Source organism: Haemorhous mexicanus, chromosome 8, assembly GCF_027477595.1.
Source record: "Haemorhous mexicanus isolate bHaeMex1 chromosome 8, bHaeMex1.pri, whole genome shotgun sequence".
Taxonomy (NCBI): domain Eukaryota; kingdom Metazoa; phylum Chordata; class Aves; order Passeriformes; family Fringillidae; genus Haemorhous; species Haemorhous mexicanus.
In genome coordinates this window covers 11,879,288-11,906,736 of record NC_082348.1, presented here as the reverse complement: position 1 = coordinate 11,906,736, position 27,449 = coordinate 11,879,288, and the positions used below count along the sequence as shown (strand labels likewise).

The 27,449-nt window shown below is 42.3% G+C and overlaps 1 protein-coding gene across 4 annotated transcripts in view; it reads left to right on the top strand.

Annotated features, from left to right (window-relative positions):
• The window catches only part of GLI2 (GLI family zinc finger 2), a 294,552-nt gene that overhangs the window by 88,042 nt on the left and 179,061 nt on the right, over positions 1-27,449 (top strand). Inside the window, exons 2-3 of one of the 4 annotated variants that reach the window (XM_059852751.1) lie at positions 2,264-3,161; positions 14,604-14,747. The gene's annotated coding sequence lies outside the window, so the exon portion shown is untranslated. Of the gene's footprint in view, positions 1-2,263; positions 3,162-8,234; positions 8,370-14,603; positions 14,748-18,687; positions 18,947-20,775; positions 20,839-27,449 lie in introns of those variants that run through there. The other 3 variants (XM_059852752.1, XM_059852753.1, XM_059852750.1) reach the window with 3 other exon arrangements.

Genomic DNA, 27,449 nt, shown 5'->3' with positions numbered 1-27,449 from the left:
TTGCCAGGTTTTCTTGTGTGGTTTTTTTTTCTATCACTATTTTAAAGCTTCAGAAAAATTATCTGTTCTACAGAAATAATACTTTGATACACTTTAAAATATATGGTAGTCAGCATAGTTTCTTGCAGCTCTGGAGGTGTTGCTCTTTCTGTTTCTGGAGAAACTGTGACCCTGCAGGTCTCGGGTGAAACCCCTCTGTAAGTACAAATGCTCTGCCTCACGTGGGCTTTACAGAGTTGGGAGATGCTTAGCTAGTTTTGGCAGCCTAGATCTGAACCTTGAGTGACTACAGGAGGGGAGGAGGGGAGTCGAGACACCAAATGGCTCTGTCATAATTTTTCAGGAGGTATTTAAGGTAGTGCCATGGACTGTATTGCTTTGTGTTCCACATTTGTAAGCAAAGCCATGGAAGATAAGAGTTCCTCATCCTGCTGCAGATCTAAACTGGAGTTGTGAGTACAGCTAAGTGTGAGGCAGTCCTCAGTGCACCAAGATATTAGGACTAAAGAAACAATTGGATCATGACAGACCTCAAAAATTGCAGGCAATCATGTTAACATACACGAAGGTTTTAAAAGTCTATACGTGCCTCTTTCTCCTATATCAAAATCCATCTCACAGGCCATGAAATACTGTCAGAAACTTAAGAGCAATAGCAAACGGTGTGAAACAAACTAGAACATGTTTCTGGATAAGAGCAAGAATGAGACAGTTCTGCTGATGTCCAAAGACCCTGTGATAGCCAGAAATCTTCATTGGAGAAAACTCACTAATGGCTCCTGGGAAGCAGATTATGGTCCAGAGTACAGAGAGGGAGGGGAATCAGCAGCAACCCTCCCAAAGAACTTCCCTCCACATTCAAATAGAGTTGTCAGCTTGAAATTTGGGTCTATGCATGGATACCCTGACCATGAACCAGATGGGAAGAGAGTGGTACAGGATGTTAATGATTTTCTACAGGCATGAAATAGACATGAAGGGATCCTGCTTTCTAATTCTTGTGCTGATTTCAAAGAGTGGTGAATTGAAGAAGAGAAACACTGATCACAGAGAGCCTTGAATTGTGCTTGCACCTGAAGGTGCAGGGATCTGGGTTTGCTACAGAAAAATGATCATTAGAAAAGATGTTTTTGAGCCAAGATCAAACAGAAGGGCTGTAAGCAGCAAGAAAAGTGGGATTTTTTTTTTTCCTTATAACTGTTTTTGTGCATACTGTAACTGTTGTACATTGGTGCCATCTACTGCCTGGCCTGGGGCTGTCCCTGCCTGGATCTCAGAGCATCACCAGAGATAGGTGTAGCAAAAGTCCAACAAAGGTAGAAAAAGTTTTACTCTGTTGATGCCCTGACATAAGAAGAAAAATCCTACCTACCTGTCCTGATGAAATCTGCAGTGATTTAAAGAGAACAGAGATATTAACCAGTGATACAGCTCACTTGCCTTGGGGACGGACAGAAACCATGGGTGAGCATCTCTTTGGCCTGAAGGAAAGATAAAGGAATTAGCTGGATTCCTTAACTATGTCCATGTACTATGGCAAAATAAGTCTCATCTGATCCCATACAGATTCCAACAGCAGTGAGACACTCTGAGAGACAGGGGAGGAGATCTTGCAGCTTTCACAATGCTGATGCTCAGGCTGCTTCCCTGAGGTCAAAACAGAGGTTCATGTGGCATCTGTGCCAGGAGACTGGCACTAGAGCGTAGCCCCCAGCTCACACCCTGCAGCCACTGTGATTGTCACCATGAGCAGGCTGCTGTACACTTCTGAAACTCCTCTTTGCATGCCAGGGCTTCTCTGTAGCCCATGTCTCTCTTTTAATGTCATTATCATAACCCACCCTAAAAGCTTCCATGGTGATCCATGAAGCTGCTGTTCACAGTGGCTGTAAAAATATTACATGTAGGGGGTGTTTCCATCAGTTGGTCTGAGCTGTAAGCACAGTTCACATCCTCACAGCTAACTCAGCTGAGGCTGCTCCAGAAAACTTTGTCTGTAGGGAAGGTGGGAGAATGATCAAATGTGAGGAATTGCTCAGGCTGGTAACAGTGCTCCCTTCAGGTGGGACAGCCACAGGGATTAGGAGCAGGACCTGGCATCCTTCCCTGGTAGAACAGGAACAGGGTTCATGTTCCTCTCAGTCCAAGGCATTTGTTTTTAGCCATCAAACTGACCATTTACAGGGCCTATAGCACCACTGTGGTTAAGGGTTTCATCAATACACTGTGCCCTCTTTGTCAGTGTGCTCTCCTCCTTTCACAGGCAACAACAGCCAAAATTCCTGTCCCAGGTTTGTGACCAGCCACCAAGCCAGTGTCCAGGCAGCAAGAGCACAACCAGCAGCAGCAGAAAAATGCCATTTTCCAACTGACCTGCCCAGAGGAAAAGGGGGAAGAGTACTTGAAGACAGACATGGTATTTGCTTGACTCACTGCTCAAGGTGAAGTCTCATTTAATGACACAGGTATCTGTTTACTTTGTGACAGAGATTGTCTCCAGCATTTTCAATCTGTGGGTAAATGCTGACTTTTCTAACATGTCATTCTGAAGCCTCGTTTGATCATTATGTTTACAAGGTAATCTCATAACCAAAGACTCTTTTAAGTACTTATGGAGTGCCTAAATTCAGAAGGATCTGTCTTAGTTTTCTCTGCTTCAGATGAAAATCAATACCCATCATAAGCATCCCAAAGCCAGATCCTATCCAAGGATAAAAACTTTTGTAGGTAAGAATGTATATATTTGTTGTTATGGAAATTATCATTTAAAACTATACAAATAAAAGGGGTTTCATTTCCTTCTTTAGAAACTACCTTTCTTAATAATATAGTTTTATACAAAGTGAACATAAACTCTTTCTGAGAACGTGAGAAAAAAGAATGAACATTTTCTCAGAGCTGCAAATCAGTGGAGACTGCCTTTCAGGAGAAGAAACTTGAGTTTCCCACAGGGAGCTGATCCCACATATGACTTTTAGGAAGACCAGCCATGGCCACCAACAGATACACTGTCAGAGCCAAACATAAGCCTTTGGGGGAATGTGATCTGACAAGCAGCTGCCACTGCTGAAAACTTTCTTTGTAGGCCCTGACATCTGGCTTCCTCAGCTGCCAAGCTTGGCCTCCTCCAAGGTGCCACAGGAGACACATCGCTGCAGCAGGTAGGAGACTGGGGGGACAAAGATCACAATTTGATGTGACTGGGAAGTAGGAGGCTGGATGTAAGGCACTAATTTGCATGGCCTTTGCAACACCTTTTATTTTCTACAGGTTTGTTCATGAGTTGGCAGTTCTATATGCATAAATTATTTTAGTAGAAAAAGGGAAAGGAGAAGAAGGGAATGGGAAGGGTCACACCAGAAATTTCAATCTATGTTTATATATTCAAAAGATTGCTATAATTTGATGTGGCTTCAAACCAGAGCTCCAAATCCAGTGCCTTGCTACATTGAAAAGGATGTGCACACCAGTATTAAAGCTGTCTGCAGAACAAAATAACATAGGACAAATGCAAATTTCACTAATAGGTGAAGGTTGAAAAAGTGGTGGTCTCTTCAACCACCCTGGATACTGTGGTGACTGGAGACTCCCCTGAGCTCAACGTGGCAGTGTTCTGCTCCATGTCTGGAGCTGAGCTCCCTGCCAGTCTGCAGTGGTTTTGTTCGACACACAGACCATGAGCACTTCAACCCTTTACAAGGTGTGGGTGACACCAAGCTGAGGCTTTTTCAGATACTGAATAAACCAAGGTTTCATTTCAAGAGGGGGTCACTTGAGACCTGAATGGTGAGACAGGGTGAAGGGAAGTTCATGTTGCTACACTAGGTGTGACTGCGACGTCACAGTGAGAACAAGGTGTTTGTTTTCCCTGGCTTGCCAACTGCTAGCTGTACAGGGAAGGAGGAAAAGACCAAGATGAGTCACTCTGAAAGCAGGATTTCTTACTCCTTTCACTCAAGTGTCTGTTCCCACTGTGGGAGACAGGCTAGGTCACTGGTTTCAGAGAGGAAGCTACTTTGAGTTGAGTCTTGGCACTGTGCAAATATCAGTTTTCCAAAAAGATTTAAATGGTTCTTTGCTTTATAATAATTTTTGCATATAATTGACTGAACTGCTTTGTTCAAAACTTGGCTCCTGCCTAGACCTCAGTGAGGAGGAAAAGTAATTGCCTGAGTTTAAATAGTCCCCTGTTTATAATCCAAACACTGCAGCATGGAACCATTGCATGAGAACTGGGAAGTAAACCTGACTACAAGCCAGCTCCTCACAAATGTGAAACAAATGTCAGCCTTTCATTATCCAAGACAAAATGTAAAGCAAGCAGCTTCTGAGGTAATTCACTTTTTAACCTATCTCATTGAAGAATAGAGGTTTTCCTTGAAATGCAGAGGAGAATATTTACTATAAATACTTTATAATGGTGAAATTATAGAATGGTGTGGGATTGAAAGGACCTCAAAGACTATCTCATTTCGAGCCCCATGCCTTGGACAGGGACACCTTCCACTTGACCAGTTTGCTTAGTGCCCCATCCAGTCTGGCCTTGAACACTTCCATGGATGGGGCATCCATAACGAATCTGGGCAACTTGTGCCAGTGTCTCACAACACTCAGAGTGAAGAATTTCTTCCTCACATCTAATTTAAACCTGCCCTGTTTCAGTTTAATGACATTTCCCGTTGTCCCATCACTCCATGACCTTGTAAAAAGTCTCTCCAGCTTTCTTGTAGGCCTCCTTCAGCTACTGGAAGGCTGGCATAATGGGTCTTCAGCAAATATATTATATCCAGTATACAGAGTTATCGCCAGAAATTACAAAAGGTTAAACAGTACCTTTTTAATATCTACCACAAGATGGCAGAGTTGGACTTAGAACAATTACAGTTTTGGGTAAACTGATAACTCTAAATTTTCAAATAAAAAAAGTCTTTGTGTCCTGTAGAAAAACAAAAAAACAAAACAAACAAACAAAAAAACCCCAAAAACCTACCAAAAACCACCAAAAAAAACCAAGAGCCAGTTATTACATCTTTCCATGGCATGGAATTGCACATCTAAATAATACCAATAGTAGAAAACAAACTGATCAGATCTGACTAGACCTGAATTGGGACAATGAAATGTGGGATGCCTCCTGAATACCCTGACCACCCAGTGGAGTAAATCACCTGGATGGTGACATGTAAGAGAACTGAGGAGTGTTTTGGTGGTACCTTTTTGTTTTCCAGGGTCAGGCAAAAGCCAGCCAACAGCAACTGGAAGTTACTTCCACAGATGCCAGAAATAGACGTGATGCAAACAGCCAGCGTTACCATTAAACGTCCACAAATACATTTACTGCAAACAAAAAGTTTCTCACTTCTTGAGAAGTGCTGACCCATACAGATTGTCTGTCCTAAGCAGCTCCCTCCAAAAATACTGTCATCCTACAGCTCCAATTGTGTCTCCCACACAAAAAAAGTTTCTGTCTTCAAGAGTATTCTGAGAATCACATTTCCTGGGCTTCAAAATGGTGGTATGATCCTCAGGATGCTAGTCACCAACAGAATGATACAGGATCCTATGGGGAAATTTGGCTCTCTATACTCATCTTGGGACTGCTCTGAATCCATATGCAGTCTCCCTTAGCTGTGTGAAATTTTGGTGCTGGGTAGCTGGAAGGTGACTTGGGCTGTGCTCAGTTATCACCTGGATGGGACTACATGGTGACTTTTAACCAATGCAAATATACAAGAACACACACAAGTAATGTTATGAGCATCATATATGGAATAGACACATTACATATTCATGTTATACATTTATGGTCAGTTTCATTGTCCTTGGGAGGTTAAAATGCTGACGGAAGGTTGCTTATCCATGAGAGAGCCTTGTCTGTGCAACTCCCACTTTTCTAAAAGAGGTCGTTCCACTCTTTCCAGGCTTCACAAAGAGGGTTTTTTTGCCATCTCAGTGCTTGGGTAAGGTGTAAATTTCACTTTCCCACTAGGTGGCAGATTGTCATAGTTGAAATACTCGTTCAGGTCCATTCCATTAATTGAGCATCATCTACTTGCCAGCTTTGTAGTTGAACTGTTTCATGTACGAATACGTTGGAACCAGAATAGATATGGTGATGTGCTCTTCACCAATTTGTTTAGATTCAACAAGTTTGTTTACTTATTGATGGATCTCACCTGAGCTCAGTTTGACATTGCAGTACCTACACTGGACACATGGTTCCTGAGAAATGATGGGCATACATCAGATGCACTTTGCATCTCCACAGGACCTATACAGCTCCTCCGGGGCTCTGCAGGAAGGAGTGTGTTGGCCAAACCACTCTCCTACAGATCTAGGATGTGTGTTGTGGCTCTTTCAGATTTCTAGACACAGGACATCTCAAAAAGCCCAGCACTGCAACGCAAAACAATTTTTTTCCTCTCTGAATGCTTAAGGAATTGAATATACTTTCTAAGACCTGGTAGCTGTCCTGCTTCCATATTCCAGATTTTTTCTGTGCCTTTTTCCATTGCAAGTGATGAAGTCTTTTCATTTGGGCAGGTCCAGGACTTCAGAAAGTTGCAGCAATAAAATCTGCAGTCCTGATGCTCCTGTGCTTGCATGAGGTTCTTCAGATTCCAGTTCTGGCTTCAAAATTCAAAGCAAACTCTTCTATAACTACCAGATTTTTCTTGTTTTACTCAAACCCATAAATTGTTACAGGCACCTGGAAAGATAACCTTGACTCACAGGACACTTCATCTAGGTGCAGATTTTCTCCCCTGGAACTTGTTACTCATAACCTTAAGAAATTCTACTGGAGCTTGTGCTAGTGTCATGCACTGAGTTTAATGGATTTTTTCCCTGCCTTACTTTGGTGCAACATCAATGACAGTTGGTCCTGGTGACTTCTCCCTTACCCATGACTCAGTTTGCTACAGTGCTCTCCTGGCTCTGCAGTCTGTGCTGAGGAAGCAGATGAGCTGTTTCAGGATCAAGATCTCTCCAGCTAAAACTGCAGCACAGATTTTCCCAACAGTGCTGGGGATTTAAGGTCCATTAGCCACTAAGCAGGCACTGGCACTTGAAATTTCACTTCTGAAGGAACATGTGTGAGCTTTGCATACAAAAGCAAATAACGAATTACACTTCAGGATGTGTTAACTTTGTCATGTGCTGTTGTTTCAGCAGTGGGGGCCTTTTAACAGTCCCAGAGAGGTGTGATGTACTCACACCTATCTGTATCTGTTTTCCTAACTCTAGTGCAAGTCTTTCAAACTTTCATTTGAGAGGATCAATGCTTCTTAATAGGTTTTCAAGGGCATGGAGCATTCTCACACTTTCCTGTGACCTAGGTAAGGACCTTGGCATCTCACAGATTGACTGGAGCCTGTTACAACTGGACTGACCTGTTGTACCGTGGTAGCATCAAACACATAAAGGTCACACAATTTCTTTTTGAGAGGAGGAATGATGCCCCAAACTGGCTATGTCCTGGAAGGTGGTGATCTCCCTTCTTCACACATCTAATTTGAATTACTCCTGTTGTGGCAGATTAGCACTGACTGGACACAATAATCAGGACACTTCTGGTGCCCCATGCTGCTGGGAGCTTCCTTGCCCTTGTTACACGGTAATCTTTTCCATGCCTTTTGCAGATGTCAAGCTGTCAAAGCAATTCCCTGGGTTTGTTTGTTCTTTCCCTACTACTAGTTTTTCAATGTAAAAGGTGGATTTGCAGATCCATCTCTGGGGGGAGGGTTTGGCTCTTCAGAGAGCTGTACAAGTCCAGCAAATACAGCCGTGTGGAAATACTTCATTTTCCCCAGATCGAGCCCTTCCTTCAGGCTCCCAGCCTGCTTCGAGCCCATTCCTGTTTGTGTCCATCTGCAATTTGCTGCAAGTCTTTTGTTGCCAAGTACTTTTTGACTGCATACAAACACAAGGTCCCTAGAAACTATCTGAATTGATCTAATGGAAATCTGAAGACTGTGGCAATGAAAAGCCCAGTTATATGGCAGTGACAGTTTTTCTGTGCATAAAAAGCTTGTGACTGAAAGTCCAATACTTCATAGACTGCAGAAGTGGGAGCTTTATATCATTTCCAGCTCACTAATAGTGTTGCCAACTCTCATGATTTTATCATGAGTCTCATGATATTCTTCTTAAAAGCTTAGTTTCTGAAGTCAGGCAATTACATGAGAATCTTTCTCTCTCTCTCTTTTTTTAACATTCTTTTCTTAGCAAGAAGTTTCTAGCCCTGATGCTTTCAAGGGGGAAAGAAGGGAAAAAAAAAAAGCAAACCAAACCCAAAGAGAAAAAGCTTTAAAAGATGACCAAGGTTTGTCCTGAAGACTCCAAAACACCAAGAATGCAAACCAAAAGAGGTACATAGATATTACTGTTTGCTTGTTTCTTTTTAATCTTGTGGGCTTTTTTTAAGCCAGCCTTATGTCCAACTCATGATTTTTGAATGCCTGGGATTGGCAACTCTATTTTGACAGGCCTAATGCCTATGTGTAGTACTGGAAGTCCTGTTATGGTATTTATTTTTAGAAAAGCTATTTTAGCTCATTTGGCACATTCTTTATAGCTTCATCTACCTCGTGTAGTTAGACTCATGGGGCTAGATCCTTTGCTGGAGCAAATTAGAGCAAGATCTGTGATTTAAACCATCTGGAGATCTAGCTCATGGTGCAGTCATCTGGCTTTACAGGCAAAGGGATACAAAATATAGTCCCAATAACATTTTTAAAAACTCCATAAACTGTGCCTAAAATAGTCTTCTGTCATTCTGGAGCAGATGTGGTATACACAGGGAACGCAGGATGGAAAGCTTCAGAGGGTTTTCTTGCTGCTTGTGTGAGTGCATCTCCGTAGCTCACTCCATCAGATCGGCCTGTCATGGGTTTTGTACTCTCCCCATGCACCACAACTGAGCCACTGCTTAAGCGTGTCTGTGCTGGGTGCTGTAAAATCATCTTCACAAATGTGATTTCCATACAGGGAGATTTCTACTGTGCTTCCTTCTCTTCATAACCTTTTACCCATTGCAGTGGAACCATGTAGCTTAACATGAATGAAGGAGCTCCTCAGAGAGTAGCTCACATGGAAATGTGTTTGTGCTGGGCTCCCAAAACCCTCTGAGGTCAGACAAGGTCAGTGCTGCCCTGGAGTTGGATTCCTCAAGGACCACAGAGGAGCTGCAGGAAGTGGTCTTGGTGACTCAGCTGATGGCAGTCCTCCTGCTGGGTCAGCACTGAGACAATGCCCAGCACGATGTGAGAAGGCAATGTTTGCTTCAACATCCTTCAGGTAAAGTGCAAGGTGGGGTCTCTGACCATTTGTTTCCAAAAGATCTTACAAACTGTTTTATAGGAAAAAAAATTGGCATACCGTTTCAGGAGACTGAAGTAGTCAAAAAATATGATAGCTAATTCAAATCTCAGAAAATGGATTTTTAAAAAAAGATATGCAACTCATTTCCAGCCCTTTTTCCAGATGTTCCCCAGTGAAAGTCCATTCCAGATGTTCTGCAGTGAAAGTCCACTTTCACAGTGAACCCCACAGCACCATGCAGACGTCCTGAATGTCACTAAATCTTTCCCCTTTGCTGGCAGCACTTCATGAGGCTGAGCTTCCCTTGCTGAGCTGTTGCCAGTGTTGACTGGAGTTGTTTAAAGCTGCTCTTCAACTTCAGTTTCTGTGACTGTGTTGTTGGCACTGCACTAGAAGCATGTGAGCCCCTCTTCTGCTATTCAGTGATTCCAGTGATGATTGCTGATTAATTCTGAGAGTCCTTGCTGTACCTTCTTGTGGAAGTGGCTTCGCAGCGCACAGGAGCTCATTTTGAAGGTGGTGGTGGGAAGGAGGCCACAGCTCAGCAGCTCAGCTGCAAATTGTGCAATCCCTGAACCACACTTGTGGCTGGAGCTCTTTGCTCCCAGGAAAGCACTGCATCTAGGATGGCCCATTTCCTCAGGGACTGTACCCATGCAGGGCCCAGGGCTCACTGTGGTCTTCTGAGCTGCTGGGTTTGTTTATTGTGGGCTTTCTCATGGTTCTGCTTGCGTCACTCCTTGATTGAGTTATTCTCCTACAGTACAGTCTGGGCTTTCCACCTTTGGACTACAGGGTGTGCACTGTCTCAGGTTACATCAGCTCCAGCCTTTTTCTGTGTTTGCTTTGCATTTTTCTCTGGACTCATCCAGAACGTGATTAAGTAACTTTGTCTTGGGCAGTTAACTCTTTAGAAAAGCTGGAGAAAAAGGGCATTTTCTAGAGAGCATTTGGAAAGGAACCAGAGGTGGGCTGTGCCTAGCACCCTGGAAGCGTGAGGGACCTAACCCAGGCTGGTGGAAAGTGCTCTGCTGTAATACTTGGTAGATGCTCCCTCTTTTTTTCATGGTCTTCCAAAGTATGGCACACTTCAGATGGCAACTGTGATGTTCTGTGAAAGTTAAGGAAAAGTCTGGGCAAGGACAATCCTTCAGGGTCTGCCTGATTACTTTCACTCTGATTTGTTCTTCTGTAGGCTGAAGGGGAAAATGTAATTTAGTGGTGCAAGAAAATGCATACTGGGTTAAGTGTGTTCATTTGTGAACATTTGAGGTTTCACACAATTTGGGGAGAGTGTGCTCCTGAGAGAAGTTTCAGGATGTAACAAATCCTGAACTGTTTGGACTGCACCAGTATCCCATGACTTACCATCCCAGTTCTGGGGACCCTACTGTTGCTTAGGGGGGCTGCAACCAAATGACAGAAGGACTTTTAACAGTATTCTTTCTGATATTTGGAATATATTTCTACATTGGGACTACTGGGCTGTATTCAGTGTTTGTCAACTTCTTTAGATGATCTTTGAAGAGAGGACTGTTGTTCATTGCACTGATTAGAATCTGTATGGTGAGTATGAATCTTCATGCCATAAGCTCCTGGCTGGGGGAAGCTCTGTTCTCCTTGGGGTGAGTCATTTTCACCATGTTACATTCAGCATTTGGGTTTTGTCATATCAGCTCTGCCAGCTGGAATTGAGAAATCTGCAGTGATACTAGAAGATGAATTGTCCTATTAAGAGGTCATATTATCAAAGAACCAGATTTACCCCACATTTTTATATCAACATAATACAATGGGGTTTTTTCCCTTCATGTTTTATGCTAAATAATTATTTGACTGTTGATCCTGAGGAAATCAAAGATTAACAAACTACACATTAGAAGCATAACCTCTCTTCTTGTGTGTACAATTGCTGCTAGTATATTTTCTAGGATATGTTTACTCCAAATTTTGGAAGTCTTTGGGGATGGAATTTATTTTGCCTTGGTTTTTTTATCAGTATAAATATTTTAATTTTCATTCTGTTTTGGAAAACTTTATTTGAATCCATGCATCAGAAACAATTGATTAAAATGAATGGATGGTTAGGAGGTGGTAGAAATTAATTTCAGACTTTTGGTGAAAGTTTTGTGGTCCTTGCTAGTCACCTTCTGCTTATGCTATTGTTCTGAAAATATACTAACAGATCTTAGTTTTCTTGGATAATTAAATAGCTTCTGCATTTAAGAGAAAGAAGTTAATTTTGTTTGTAGTTCCAATGTTTATCCTGCCTATGGCTGTGTGACCTAGTGTGTATATTATGTTCCACTGAGGACTTTATTCCATCTGCCTACCCCCTGAGACACGCACAGATCACCTCCTGTGTGTAAAGCCAGCGGGATCTGGGCTGTTTTGGAAATCTTTGGGATGTTCCAGAAGAAAGTAATCATATTAGTATTATAGAGCTCCCTTTCTCTGCATATTATCCCAAAACCACTAACAGAGAGAGAGGTGCTTTAATTCTGTGGAAAGGTTTGATGCTGTGTGCGTTTCAATGGAAATAACTTTTGTCTCTGTGGATGTGGAGCTTTATAGCATCAGTCCCCTAAGTATATGTAAAATGTATTCTGCTGGTAAACAACTTTTTGTGTAGTCAATATGCATATTTATTGATAAAACATATGCACACTGTCATCTGTCCAATGTTTTACGTGTTAGCCAATTTCAAATGAATAGAATAAAACAACTGCATTAGGCTGCAGTACATTGGTAAAAAATATTTATTCTCATCACAGGGAGCTCTGAAGCTCACGAGTGACTCTGGTTCCTAACACCAAGCCCAATTAAATAGGGTATAGAATCTTGCCATGGTGGCAGTTTGGGCTGTGTTCCCTCCATGCAGAGCACAAAGTAACACATTAAGTTCAGCAGTGAATCCAGAGAAAAGGGGCATCCAAGCATTAATCATTCATTGCAATGCTTCATGAAAGAAATCACAGTGAAAACAAAAGCAGGAAACTCAACTATTCTGAGAAGCACTTTAAGATAGCACTAGTTTCAGCTGCCAGGTATTTGCACTATCAATCAAAATATATTTATTTATCAGTTGAATCATATATTAAAACTCCCAGCTATGCAGAATAAGAGGCAGAAGAGAAATATTGAATGAATACATACAAAAATACTGAAGCCTACACTTTCTAGAAATAATACATAAATGTCATTTGCTGACAAGAAAAACAGATTGTTGTAAAAGGAACTCCAGCAATGACCTGACATCAGAATCACAATTTCCTGTGTCACAGGTTAGTGAGAAATTGCTTCTTTACAGCCTAACAATTCAAGGAATAATGACCTAACATTGTTCCACTGTGAATTGGGGCCAAGATATATATTTTTGCAGGTAGCAACAAATAAGAACAAACCTTTCAAAGAACTAGAATACATAAATCCTAAAGCACACCAGAGAATTCACCAGTTTTGACATAAGCAATCTATAAACAATATAACCAATTTGAAATATATTAGGTATGATTGCAAATGTTCCAAGTCTCTTCAGCAAAACTGGGCTTGACCTCTGTGGGCAGTACATAGGAGGGCTATCATTTAGGGATTTGGGGTACTTCTGATCCCAGATGTTTGTGCCACTCATTTATTCAACAAATGTAATGGAAATTCACATTGGCTTGATAGAGTTTTCAGACACCTCCTGCTGTTCAGCCAGCAGTTTCATGTATCTGTGGCCACATTTTTTGCTTATCACCATAAGATGTTAGTCAGGATTTATGGTAAAGGATGGATATTTTGGATGCTTGACTTGAGATAACTCACAGACAACTCATTTCTGGAGAAGGCAGGCTACCCCTGAAAGGAGCCCTTTCCAGAACTCTTAGTATTTATACAAATTTGGCTGTTGTTCTGCAACCCCTGGATGTGTCATCTGGGGAAAGGGGCCCTTAGTACACAAGAACTCTGAGATGTCAGTGATGTGGTCATATTCTTATTTCTAATCCTTTTATTCCTTTACAGCCTCCTAAAACTAGGACTAGCACAAGAGTTCGTGCTTCTGCTAAAATGCCATCCAACATGGAGGATTTGTAATTCCTCCAAAAGACTTAGAAAAAGTGATTTACAAAAGTAAATAAGATGAGATCACTTTGAATGCTTTATATACCCTTAAAGTCAGGGCAGAATAAAGCAGACTGAGCTCTGGCAAAGGATTTCTTTGTGAGACAGCATTATCTAGTAGCCTGAATTTGGGTCTATGAATTGGGATTTCCTTTCCAGCTGTATCAGGGATTCTTTATCTGGCCTTGGATTAGATAAGCATTAGAGATCCTAATTAATGGTTATATAACTCTGAAGTTTAAATGGATAAAGTTTTTTGGCTGGAGGAAAGCACAAACTTTTATTACAGGCACTGGCCACAGTAGATAATGTTTCAGCAGTCCAACCTCAAGGCAAATCAGTGCAAATTATTTATCAGTATATATACACTGTGTATATGCAATATGGTATAATGTGTACAGCACCAGGTTATACATTTTGTACTGACAAGGATTTCTATTTTTCTGCAAAGCCTAACAAATTTTCTCTTCCTGGAGTAGAATGAAAAGTCTTCTTGTTAGTTTTCCCTCATGAAACAGAAATACAGCTTCCAAGAAATCTCATTGACTTTATATCAATGTCCGAGTTTTGCTTTCTCTTCATTACCAATTCCAGCTGTTTGCAGTTCCTCACACAATGCCACTTACAGGTGTCCCAGTTCCTATTCTGTGCATTCCTGTGCCTGCTCTCTTCTCCTCCTCCCTATAAGGAGACAACAGATTTCCAGTAACCCAATCAACCCTGGGAAGAGGATTGTTATCTGAGCTCTCATCAAATCAAGCATTTTGCTGGGGACAGATGAAGCCCAGAGGAGCCCTGCAAGGCTGCTGTGCTGCCCTGCTCCCTCCTCAAGCCCCCAGGCAGGCAGAGCCCTGTAGCCCATTCCTGGCTGGCAGAAGGGGCTGCAGTTAGAGCGACTGGGAGAAGAGGAATAAAGAATGAGAAACTGCAAATTATTATGATAAAAGACCATCCCTCAGAAGCTGCACATTTTGTTTTCACATCTATGCCAAAGAGCAGTGCTTCTGCAGGGTCACTTGTTTTCCTTTCCCCACATAAGCACAATGCACTGCTGCTTTTTTGCAGCTGGAAACACTGTGAGAAGCATAACTTATCCCTGAGCTTTTCATATCAAACTTTCTGCAGTTTGAGCTTGGAGTTGCCAGTCTTAGAGCAAATTGTGCTTCCTTTTTCAGACCTGAGTGAGAAGGGTCCTCTCACAGTGTGACAACAGGCTGGGTCTGTCAAGGGCAGCCACAAGTGCAGCACTTCCTGAAAATCACACAGACATGATGGGCTCTGTGCACTTTGAAGAAGCTTCTGTCCTCCTGCTAAGACAGGTAAGGATGATGTGTGTATCCCTGGTCCATTGTGAATGCCCATTCAAATGGTTTATTTATCATTTTACAAGCAGAAACTTCAGTGAATAAGGTCTTGTTTTAGCAGGGCATTTCAATTTGAAGTTGAATAAGAACTTGCATGGTCTCTGAAGTGACAGCCAGGCTTCCAGGTCAGTTTTGCAGTAAATAGAAGTACCACCTTCTTTGCTGATATAGTATAGCTGTATCATTTTGTAATCACAGAAAACCCTTAGAAGAGTTTATGGTATTAATTCTATATTCATGATCCAGTATAGATTAAACCAGCCAAAAACTGATCCTTACAATGCAGCAGAAAACCTCCCAGTCCTCCCCCAACAAACCAAATCAAACACAAAACCAAACAAAACCAAAGCAGCAACTATCAGGAGACTAGCATTGAAGTTATAATTTGAATATACTTTGGAGAGAAGAAAAGTAAAATAAGGCTTAATCAAAATGTAAAATGCAGGAAGATGGCACCTGCCTTGAGAAACTTAACACTGAAGCTTTAAACAAGAGACAACACATACATGGAAGCAGATAGGAATCAGAGCTGCATATCATCCCCATGAGTATCAGCTCACTGTCTTCCCACAGTTACATTTCCCCCAGGTAACAGAGCAACTTTAAAAAAAGAAAGGAATTTACTGTGCCAAAAAATCTTTCCCATTCTCTTAGCAAAATTCTGAGCCAGCATTACACATGACATTGTTAATTCATTAAATATCACTGTGATTAATTACATTCAATAGATACAAGGTGCATTCAGGTTCAGTGCAACTTCATTGACCCCAGAGCTGGTACAGCTGTTTAAATCAGGGCAGAAGTGGTCATGTACTACTTCCCACTTGGACTTAAACCAGGCATCATAAAGATATGAGTTGCATGAAACATGGTTTTAGGCTTCTATCTCCTAGTGATCATCCCACATGTAATTATTTTCTACGTTCTAAAAGAGAAGCATATTTAAATGTGATTTTTTTTTTCCTGGTAGCTTCTACCTGTGAATATCCTTTGGAATACTCAAATGGGCCTTTTAATTTATCATAAGGATTTATGAAGATTTATAGAAATAAATTCTATAAACACGAACAGAGCAGAATGGAGCATTCCCCACTGGTTTTTCAACAATTTTCTTTTAAGATGTACTTTAATAAAGAATTACAGTCCTTTTCAGAACTATATCAAACATTTTAATAGCCACATTTGTGCCTTTTGAGGCTAGTCTAACTTCCAGATTCTTTCCACTGACCTAAGAGAAATGGGACAGATCCCAGATTAGCAATCCTGGACTTGGTGGTGTGTCAATCTTTTATCATTGCAAGAGGGTTTTTCTAAAATTGTGATTAAAAGACCCTCTTTCCTTAGTCCTGAACATTTTGGAATGTATCTTCTATATCCACATGATCGTGCTACAGCAAGATATAGTAGATATAGTAAGTGCACGTTGTCATATATCCTTACATCCCTACTTGGTTTCATCCCTATCAAGTTGTACAAGAGCAGGAGGGAAGACAAGAGGGAAGGTTTGCACTTTGACCCGTTGTTCATATTTTGGTTCTTTTATGTGTACCAAATGTCAGTCATTCTGTCATCTATTTAATCTCGGACACCTATGGAAGATTAAGAGAGGGCAGTTCAATGAGCAGAGCAGGAGAGGGAAGCATAGATGAGCTACAGCAGGCAGATAATGTAAAAGCCAACTCAAAGTTCTCAAAAAACTCCAGCCGTCGCCAGCCATCGCCAGCCGTCATCCTTCAGACAAAAAGGAGGAGTTTCCATTCAGGCTTAAAAATCTCTATCTTCTAAAAGATTGGCATGTGAGAATTCTAGAAGGGAAAACTGTCCTTCTTTACATAACTCTGAATTAATGCTTTAATTCTTCGTTCTTTTGATTTTAAATATGTTCTTGGCCAGTAGTCTGGATGTACACATTTGTAACTGTGCAGCAAGAATTTAGAACATATCTAGTGTTATTGTTTTGCCAGCTTGTCATTTTGATCCATCCAAAACCCAGTTATTCTAACCTATCTCCCAAGCTGATGGATCATCTTTCCCAAGTAAAGTAACCTGGGAATAAAAGTGAGCTTTGTTTTTGGAGATCAAAGACTTTTTTGATCGTTCCTTTGGTAACCAAAGCCTCCTCTCCCTTGCATGGTGCTCATCAGTAGTAGGTGCAATGAAACTCCTCTCTGCACAAAATTGTCCACTTGGATGGGGTAAGGTTGTGCTGCTGTGCCATCACCGACTGCATGTATACCATGGAGAGAGGAGAGAATTTCTTTGGATAAAACAGTGAGTGCATATTAATGCGAGACTTTGAGAAAAAAAAAAAAAAAAGTTGCAGTATTGGTGGCTGGCAAAATAGCCTGCCTCACAGTCCTTCCCGGGCTATCTGAATGGAATAAATGGGATTTGAGAGTTCATGGTGAGCCAGCAGTCACACTCAGATACGAGCCTTCTAATGACACCCAGAAAATAAGGAACAAAAAGAGAAAGAAAAGATGAGAAAAACGTATGTGTGCAAAATTTCAGACAGAAGGCACCAAAATTGGTAGCTGGTTTTTAGGATTAAAATTGTAGTGTGAAGCAGCCCAGCCAGGTTGCTTTGCACAGGCTGGAAGAGGAAGGTTTCTGAGTGGTTTGTGCTCATTTTCCACTTGCCCGGACCTGGGCTGCGTGTCGGGCAAATCCGCTGGCAAATGTTAACACTGCCCAAGGGACTGAAAGTGAAGCTGGGGGCTGATGTGGCATGCGGTTGCCATGGTACTGGCCATAATCCTGCCGGAGTCAGATACCCTGATGATACGGCGAGTTTGAGCTTGCTCTGGAGTACAGCGCAGTGACCCTTCCCAACAGCATATGGTTGTGTTTTAAACTTTTGATAAATTCCATAGCCAAAGAAATCAAAACAATTTAAATAACAAGCCCAGCCTGGCCAAAGTCCAAGTTCAGGCTGCTGCGTTTCTCATTGGTACTGCTGTTTAATGTAGATCGGAGCAAAAGCGAAGATATTCGGGGTGGGAGCGAGGCACTTTTTGGAGATTCTTTCTCCCCTCCTCGTAGCCTTAGTCCCAAAACAAGAGAATAAAACTAGATTCAACCTCCGGTGAGGTTGCTTATCGCGTTTAGGGAACAGTCTATAATGAATGCGTTTCTCCCCCTAGATGTTCCTGGCGGGTAAAGCCGCCCGTGTGCGAGGATGTTCCGCGGAGCTCTGCTGCCTCCAGCCCTGCTGTGGCGGGGGCTTGAAAAAGTCGCGCAAACTCGCGGGGAAAAAGCAACCACCAAAGTTGGAGGAAAACCACCCCCAGCTCCATCCCCGCCTCTCCGCGACCGAATCTGCACAAGCCAAACTTGTGCTGTTTGGGGAGGGGGGGGCAGCTTTCCTCGAGGAAGGGGGATTTGTGTGGGCTCGCTGCAGATGTGCTCCAGCTGAGCGGGGTGTGCGGGGGCTCCCGGCGCTCCCGGGCGGCAGGGCCGGGCCGGGCTGGCGGAGCGGATCCCACCGCGCCCCACAGAAAGCCCCGCACCCAAAATGGTGCGGTTCGCGGAGGCGAGGGGGCGATCCGGGATGAAAGAGGCTGGGGGGAGGAGAGAGAAGATCCGGAGCGGTGCGCTGCTCCCGCGCCAAAAGGGTGGGAAGGTTTAGATTTCCCTTTTTTTTCTTAAAGGGCGGGTGGAAGAGAAAACAGACCCTAAAGCCAGTTTTCCTCTTGTGTCAGGGCTTGAAAGCGCTCCAGCGTCTTCCTGCAGGCTGCTCAACTTCATCCCTCGTGTGTGTGCATGTGTGCGTATATCTATTATATACATAAAGTACGTGTACGTGTGCGCACCGTGTCCCGCCGGCGGCCCGGGCGGATGGGCAGCAGGAGCCCCTCACCTCTGCACGCCGCCCCCGGCCCTCCAGAGCCCTCCCTCCCTCTCCCCGTCCTTCCCCGCCCGCCTCCGCGGAGCTGCTCCGCGGCTGCAGCCGGGAGAGCACCGCGCCGCCGCCGGGATCCGCGGCAGCTTTTGGCGAGGAGCGGAGCGGAGCGGGGGAGAGGCACAAAAGGGAAGGACGGAGGGAAAGTCCCTCCCACGCCCCCCTCCCCCAAGTTTATGATGGGGGTCCGGAGGAGCAGCGCTGCTCCGCGGCAACCGCTCGTCTACTGAAAACTTGCTGCTCCGCTTTTTGGGTAAAGTTGATGCTTATTGTGTCTTTTCATTGTGCTTTTTATTCTTTTTTTCCCCCCCTCCTCTTCTCCCGCTTTGGTTGGAGCTGCCCTGCGCCGGTGGGGGCTGTGTGTGAGGGAGGGTACAGTTTGGTGAGGGTCTCTCCTCGCAGCGGGTGCCCAGGGGGGCCCGTCCCGTGTGTCCCCCGACCTCGCAGGTGAGCGGGGAGGATGGGGCCGCGCGTGTGTCCGCTCTGTCCCCCCCTCTCCCCGTCCAGACCCCTCCGGGACCGTGTCTTCACGGCCATTGTTTTTCCCGGGGGCTGCGGTGACAGTCCCAGCCCCGGGCTGCTGCCGGGACCGCCTTGCTCTGGCTCCCGGACGACGGCAGAGCTCCCCAAAGCCAGAACTGAGTTTGTCTTTTTCTCAGAAGAAAAATGAAGTTGCCCCCTCGCCTCCTTGTCATCCCCCCATCCGGGAGGGGCAATCTTTCGACAAGTATATTTGCTGAGGAATTTAAAAAATTCCCTGCTGCAACTTGATCCCTGTGTGATGAGGAGCGGCTTGGAGAGACCCGGAGTCCAATCCTATTAAGGACTTAGAGAGTTGAGAGTTTTTCCCCCGGACTCGGTGGCTTTAAAACAATCAGGGAGGAGGGGAGGGAGATGGGCTCATCTAGATGCCTTTTCTGCCTCAAGTGATTGCCATCATTTCCTGGGAAACCTGACTTTTCCAGCGCGGGGGCTTAGGGTGATTTATCAGTGGTCCTGCTGCCGGCTTTTCCGAGGTTTACGGGCTTATTTATTTATTTATTCACTTAGCTAACCTGCAGCCAGGGCTTCAAAACTTCCAGGGCCGGGGCTGCGGCTTAGCCGCGGGTGCGCTGCGGTGCCTCCTCGGCGGGGCCGGGATCCGGCTCGGCCCCCGGTGCATGGCCCGGGCGTGGGGGGTCACCGCCGGCCGGGCCAGTGGAACTTGTCTTCCTGTAGCTGCCCTCGCATTTCATATTGCCCCAGGTGCTGGAAAACTTCGTGCTTACAGAAATTAGCATTTTATTGGTGTATAGTGTTTATATTTTTACGGCCATAGATAAAGGTGCTAGTTGTAAAACCCCCAACCAATCCCCTTCTTTTTTCCTTTTATTCTTTTTTTTTTTTAACTGAGGCTCTTGGGATGCACAAGAATTTGAAAGTAAGCGTTACTAGCATGTGCATAAAACAGCATTTAAACAAATATTGTATTGGCATGTGCTGTGGAGTTGGTGCCAAAAAAGTTAAGTAAATAAGCCATGAAATTCAAAATACACACAAGTGGAATAGACTGATTTGTTATAAGACTTGCTGATTTTATCTGCTTGTTCTAGCTACCTTGCTTTAAGAAAAACTTTGGAGGTCTTTTTGGGGTTGGTTTTGTTTTGGTTTTTTTAAAGTTCTAAACCTAATAAAATTAACTTTATTAGAAAAGAAAGTAAATTCACCTGGAAAAGAGGATTTTGCTAGATAATTAACTAATTGTTTATGCTGCTGGGATGTTTGGATTGCGTGATAATTGCTGCATACAGCAACTACAGTTGGTGAATTGGTTTGGTTCAGCTTTTCTGATGGGTGGATATGGTAATTTGTATTTTGGCTGTAACATCAGGAAATGGTGACACCTGTCAAACTTTGAATTGCAATAAAAATGTAGTATTGAATGTTATTGCAAAACTGACAACTTTTAAGAAGAGAATGAAATTCATTATGGCTTTTCCACTGTAAACAACTCCTGGAAATTTGTCATTTGATTGAAAGCATGACCTATCTGTAGCACTGAAAAGTGCCTGATTGACTGAAGATGAACTTGTTAATCTATAGGTATGTGTGTATCCAACCTCTGGTGTGTGTTTGTGAAAGAGTTGATCTTTAAAGCAAGTTGAGGTAAGATTCACTTCATCTCAAATGCTGTTATTGCTTAAAGTATGTGACTTTGAAGTGCCCAGAAATGCAACGGCTGTTCTTCAAAGGAATACAGATCTCGAGGACTGTTTCCAACTTCCTTTCAATGTCTTTCTTTTTTTTTTTTCTCCAGTGTGTCAAAGGGGATGTATACAGATGGACAAATACTATTTGTGTTAGGTCATTCAATTAGAGAAAAATTAGAGCCATTGAAGAATTTGGACTAGATGCATATGTCAATATAAATCTAGCATAAATTCATTGAAGCTGCTCCAGGTTATACTTGGATAAAAGAGAATAGAACTTGACCTCAGACATCCAGTACATAGCAGCTTGCATTCCCAAATGTCACACTGAAGTCACATTTAGAAAAGACAGCCTTCTGGCTGCCTATATATAATGAGCAGTATTTTTGTCATTGTTTTGAAGAGCAGTTTGAACTTCGATGTCAAAGAACCATTTTTGACTATGTTTTCTGTGATTCTAATGATCTTACAAGTTTATACCACAACTTCCCTTTCAGCGGCACAGTTGTATAGAAGCTGCACAGGCTCTGGGGCTGTGTGATCAGCTGTATACAGAAAGAGTCATGTGGTCACTCCAGTTTTGTCTGACTTGAAAATACATTTTTCATGATCTCGATACTTTATCTCTGTTGAGAGCGTTTGAATTTTTCAGTCCTCTGGACCCATCTTTTTTTTAGTTTAAGGATAGGGTAGAGCATATGACCTAATAGCAGTTGCATTATTCTCATTCTCTGTTTGCAAGTACAGAGGACACTTGGTTGACTGCCTGCCCCTGTTTTTGCTGGCCTACTGTAAGCCAGTTGTTTGCCCTGTAGTCTGAAAGGTACACAGATACTTCATGCTTTTGTACTCTGAGAAGTGCTCTGTTCATAGTGAAGTTTCCAATGCAGATTAGTGAAGGCAGTGGATTCAGTAAGCAGTCACCAAAATCTGTATGTATTTGTGGAGCAAACACCTATCTATTGCCCCATCACAAAGCCTCCACTTAATAATCTGGCCAAGGATTTCAAGGCAGTGAGTTTTTTCAAAGAAGCTACTTAGGAACATTAGATGTGACTATAGCATCAAACTAATTAGTTGCCACTCCATTTCTATGAAGCTTCTAGGGCTTTATAGAAATGCAATATTTGCACTTCTCACTTGCTGCTAAGGCATTGAGGTTAAGCGGTCTCTGCTTTTTGTCCGCTTTCTTGCTGATGGGAAAGATTCCAGGGCATTGTTCGAGAGCTGCACAACCCCCTTATGTACCTGGGTAAATATTTTAAACAGTTGCACATTTGGACAACTTGCCACAAAGCATTAAGTGGTATTTAGGGTTTGCTTCAGCTCTGTTGCCAGGACCCTTTTAAAGAAAACCAAAACAACTTGTAGGTATTTGGGAATTAATTAATGCAACACTAAAGAAAATACCAGCAAAGAATGAATCCTCGTATGAATGACAGCAAGAAGGCATTGTGTTAGAAAGGCAAATAATACATGTGTGCCTGTGCATATCTACATGGATGTACACACATTTGTGTGCGTGCATGGAGTGTGCACGATTCATGACCTGTGCATACAGCAGGTCCCATATATATGCATCTTCTAGAAACTAACTGGTGTTTGGTGTAAAAGGAATGAAAATTGCGTCTTGCATGGCCATCTTGACAGTTCAAGAGGCCAAATTGCAGGTTTCCCTTGTGAGCAAGTGACTGGAATGGAAATAGTGGGTAATCAGGTCAGATTTTCTACAGACCAGCTCCAGTTGGGAGTGAATACATGTTCGATGTGTGTAGTCCAGGAGAGGCCACAGAACTTTTGTTCATTCACTCTTGGCTACTGTAAAACCACAACCCATAACCTTTAACTTCTTCTAAACAAAGTGAACCCAAATGCACTAAAGATGAAATGTGTTGCACAAAGGGAAAAGGAAAATTGTCCTTTAATTCAGAAGGTCACAGCTGTAAAAATTGTTTGGGATTTGTGAATATTCAGTGTCACAGCAAAAAGAGGCCACAGTGCCTGGAAGTGGACACCCAAATTAAAAAAAAAAATTGAAAATAGGCTCCCTTGGGCTCCTATTGTAAAGAGTGGAAGCGTTTCTGATACTGTCATGGGCATGACTGCCCAAATACATTAGTCACTGGTGAATCTTTTCTTATCGTTTCACAATTATTTGTGATTGGCTGTCACCTTTCTGCAATTATAAATATTCTAAGAGGAAACAATACAAATTAGAACTGTAGGTACCAGGATCATTGTACTGGATGTATTTCTTTTTACTTTCTAAGTGTTCTTTTTCATATGAAAAGAGTCTTGCAGCTTTATCCTTATTCAAGTCTTTTCTTTTTGTATCTACTGGGGAGAAAACCATTAATTTTGAGGAATGGTGAGAGTAAGCCTTAAGCTGTCTTTGACATTTTAGTTTAACTTGAATAGGTTAATTTTTTTTTTTTTTTAAAGAAAACAAGTTGGTGGGAAGTGTGTTTTAACTGTGAGCGCCGATTTCGACCATTAGCATAAGAAAAAAAGTTTTAGTGCATTTACTATTGTATTGAATGAAGAGTTCCAACAGTCAGGGAAAAGAAAGTAAAAGGCTGTAAAGAAATGATGGTCTATTCAGATTATTCAGCAGCCCAGAGCTCTGGTCATCTGCCTCTGAAATCTGCCTCTGAAATCTGTGATCGGGATATCACTTTTATCTTCCTGTGCCTTTCTCTCCCCTATTTCACATGTTCACTTTTGTCAAGGTTTATTGATCACGTTTTCTTCTCTGCAAATCTGTGGAAAATTTAATGAACCAAAAACAACTGAGAAATAAAAGGAACTTTTTATTCATTAGTAACTAGATTGAATTTTGTTCTATAGTCACTACCCTCTTGCCTCCCATGTGCCTCATTGTGTCACTCCTGCAGCAGTTACAGTATGTACAGTGGGGATGGCCACATTATTAATTCTCTTCTAGGGAGAAGTTTGTATAAAGTTGTGAACTCATGGCAGACCCAGCTCTGCTCCTTGGCTTTTCTCTGCCTTCCTGACATTTGGATTCTTGACTGTGGTCCTTCTGTCACTAAATACCTTTAAGTGTGTATTCGGCAGAGCATTTACCTCTTCAGGAATTAAATGTATTTGCTGCCTAGCAATTAAATCCAAATTTAAATGATTGCAGATTAGTAGTAGTTATTTACAGTCCTGATTGTTTTGGTGCTGTGATCCTTGTTCATTACACATCTGCTTTGCCGTGGTGCTGCCCCAGAGCGCTTTGTGATGCAAATGCTTTTGTTAACTTACAAATAGTTTCAGTATCTAGATCATCTCAGGTGACATATTTAAGTCGCTTCTTTTTTCCCAGATGGACTTAAAAAAGCTGTAATTAAATGTGGCTTCCAGTATGATTAAGCTTTGCTAACATTTTCCGTGGAACGATTTACTTGAATTCTGGCACTTTCTGAACCTGTCACTGGAAGATTTTTCAATAAACGCCCCTTTTAACATTAATTTAATTTCATTTAGTGCAGCTTGTAAGTGTAGGGATATGAGTTAAAATGAAGCATATATCTGCCTGAGAGATTACTTGGATGTTTCTTGATTCTTAAGAACTTTATGGCTACCCCATGTTAAATGCAAAGTCTAAATCCCAGGGGAAGCAAAACCATGGAGTTCTGTAGAACAGTCCCAAATACTCTCCCAGTGAATAGTAGCATCAATCCTGATACTTTTAAAGGATGATCTAAAAGCCACAAAAGGGACTCTGGACTTGAGTTTGTAATTTCAGCTACAGGGATGGCACATCTGTTTTTCTGTGCATGGAGTGACTCTCTGTTCTGTGCGAGTAGACACTTGCAAGCTTCAACTGCCTGTAAATCTGGAGAGAGGTCTTTTTGCCCAGCAGAATGAACCCTACTGGAAAAAATCTGGGCTTCTGGGGGGAAGGCGGGGAGGGGGGGAATAGTAATGAAACATCTCCTATCCCCTGTGAAATGTAGGATTTTAGTGTAGATAACTCATTCACATGAAACGAATGAAATCTCTCCAGAGGAAGACGCCTTCTGTGGGATGCTGTGCTGCGCAGCGGAAGCCGGTGTGGGTCCAGCCCCTCAGAGAGGAGCACCCTGTGGTCACAGTCCCTCACCCCCCCCTGAAGTGGCAAATACCCCCAGCAGGGGACCAGCTGGTTCTTCCCAGAATCTGCGAGGGATGGTTAGCTGCACAGCTTAATTCCTTCAGTGGCGGTGGGAAAACTTCCTGTGTTACAAAAGCAATTCAGAAGAGTGGAGATTCTGTAATATTACAGTGCTGTGGCTTATATTAATCACTAAGAGTTTTAAATACCCAGTCTCTGGAAGTTAAATCCTGGTTTGTTAAATGTATATTTGGTAATTATATTCTATTCAAGCAAGCAGATCACCTGGAAGTTGTTTACCACTGTGTTAAGCAGTTTGATTCTGTCGCTAAAATTCATTGAAAACCCCTTGAAAACATCTCAGCATTTATTTTTTTTTCAGCTCGGAAAGTGGCATTCCTAGCCAGAATCAGTGTATTGCTCCCCTCCATGCTGACCTGAGGAGCTCTATTAGAGCCCTTTTATCACACCGTCTTTAAAAGCAAGGTCTGTTGATTGCAGCGGTGTTAAAAGAGCATCAGTTCCCAACACCAAGATCGCTCCTTTTCACAGCAATGCTCAGCAATGCCCCTTTGTGCGGGGGACAATGCAATAAGTCAGACAGGACTTTCTGAGCCACCTCTATAAGGAACTGTAAGGGCTGCTGAAGTACACTTGTGTTAAGTTGAATTGATTGGAATTTAATGGCTGTTAGTAGCTATGAATGGTAATGATTTTCTAGAGTATCTTCACCATGCTTGACATTAATAACTGTAGAGTGTGTATGTGTGACGCTAGTATGTTATTCATTTTTAAAGATGCTTTCTCCCAGCCCTCTTTCCCATAATTTAGTTGTTTTGATGCTTCAGAAAAGAAAAAAAATCTTGTGCTTCGAAGGGCACGTACATCTTGTCAACATAATTTTGTGCTCAAGATTTTTATTTTTTCCAATTCTAACATAAATCAGACTACAATATAGTGAGAGTGATGAATTTGTTTTACATGCCATCAAGAATTAATGTTATGCAAATAAAAGCTTTACAGGTGCCATGATTTACTTAATAATTTCAAGTTCCAATATTTAAGCTCATTCATTATGTTTGAGTAAAAAAAAATAACACAGCATGTTCATATTTTAAAAGGTGAAATGTGAGATTTGTGTGCATTTGCTGTGTGTAGTTGCTGTGTAAGCACATTTGATGGCTAAGAAAGAATCAATCAGTGTTTGCATTCGGCATCCTATGCCTGTAGATGTTACAGAGACATTTCAAAGAGAATAATCAGATATTTGTATGTAAGGAGAGGAAGATGGTGGGGAAATATCCTTCAAAGATACAAAGAAACAGAAAGCTGCCAAAGAAAACTTTTTTGGCTTTCAGAATTTGAGCAGGGCAGAGCAGTTTGCTATGCAAAGTGGCCTTTATTTCATCCTGAGCCGTTTGCTCCCAGACCTGCTGCCTTTGCTGCATGGTGAGGATGCACTGAGGAACTGGTGAGAGCTGCAGGCATCCTGGGTCAAAGGTGAATGTGAATGTGATGGCAGGGTTTTCAGGCTTTGATATAATTTTTAGTGTGCTTCCCAAAGGCTAAGGACAAGGGGGAGAAAGTTTGACACATAAATACATCTTGAATCTCTGAAGATAAGAATAGATTTTGATTTTATTTCTCAAAAATTGAGGTCACAGTGGTCTGATGACAGGCTGAAAGCCCATCACTCAATTTTTTTTCTGTTTCTTACTTTTCTTTATTTTTTTTTTTTCCAAATGAACAGACAGTTTCTTATTTTTGATACATTGTACACATTGAGTTAGTGACAGCATATTCAGGTTTTGAAGTTTGTGGCCCCCGGATCAAGGTTTAGCACCAGCATTCAGGCCTCCCTGCCCAAACAGTAGTAATTTCACTGATAATGCCATAAAAGAATCAAACCTCTTAAATTTAGTAACAGTGAATTAAAAGTGAATCTTTATAAAATGCAAGAGGGTCATGTGTTTCTGTGATTGCTACAGTTCATAGTTGTGGGAGTAGGCTCAAGAATTGCTCCTTGACCTCTTCAAGCCCAGGGGACCATTGGCCAGGGAGCAGAGTGGTACTTGGCTTTTAGTAATTTTGACAACTTCTCCTTTTGCTCTGTGTTCTTGAGGAACTTGGAGGAGAAATTCATTTGGATGCTCCATTCAAGCAAGGATTTAGCTGGGTGTTAAAGGGCCATTTGGAAAGTGGCACACAGTGTATGTACCGTGATCAAGTTAATTATGTTGCTTTGGCAACCCCAGCTTTGGTATTTCCTGGCTAGGACTCGTTGATGGAATCATATTCCAATATCTGGCGTCATCAACACTAAAAGCTTCTACAAAACCAGGTCAGTGTTGTAAAAAAGTTGCAGAAAAAAGAGATGGAGGGTTTTTCTGAGAGTGTTAACAATTCATTGTTTTACATGCTTTGTGTTGAAGTAAGTTTCTGTTTAGAATTTTTAAATATAATTC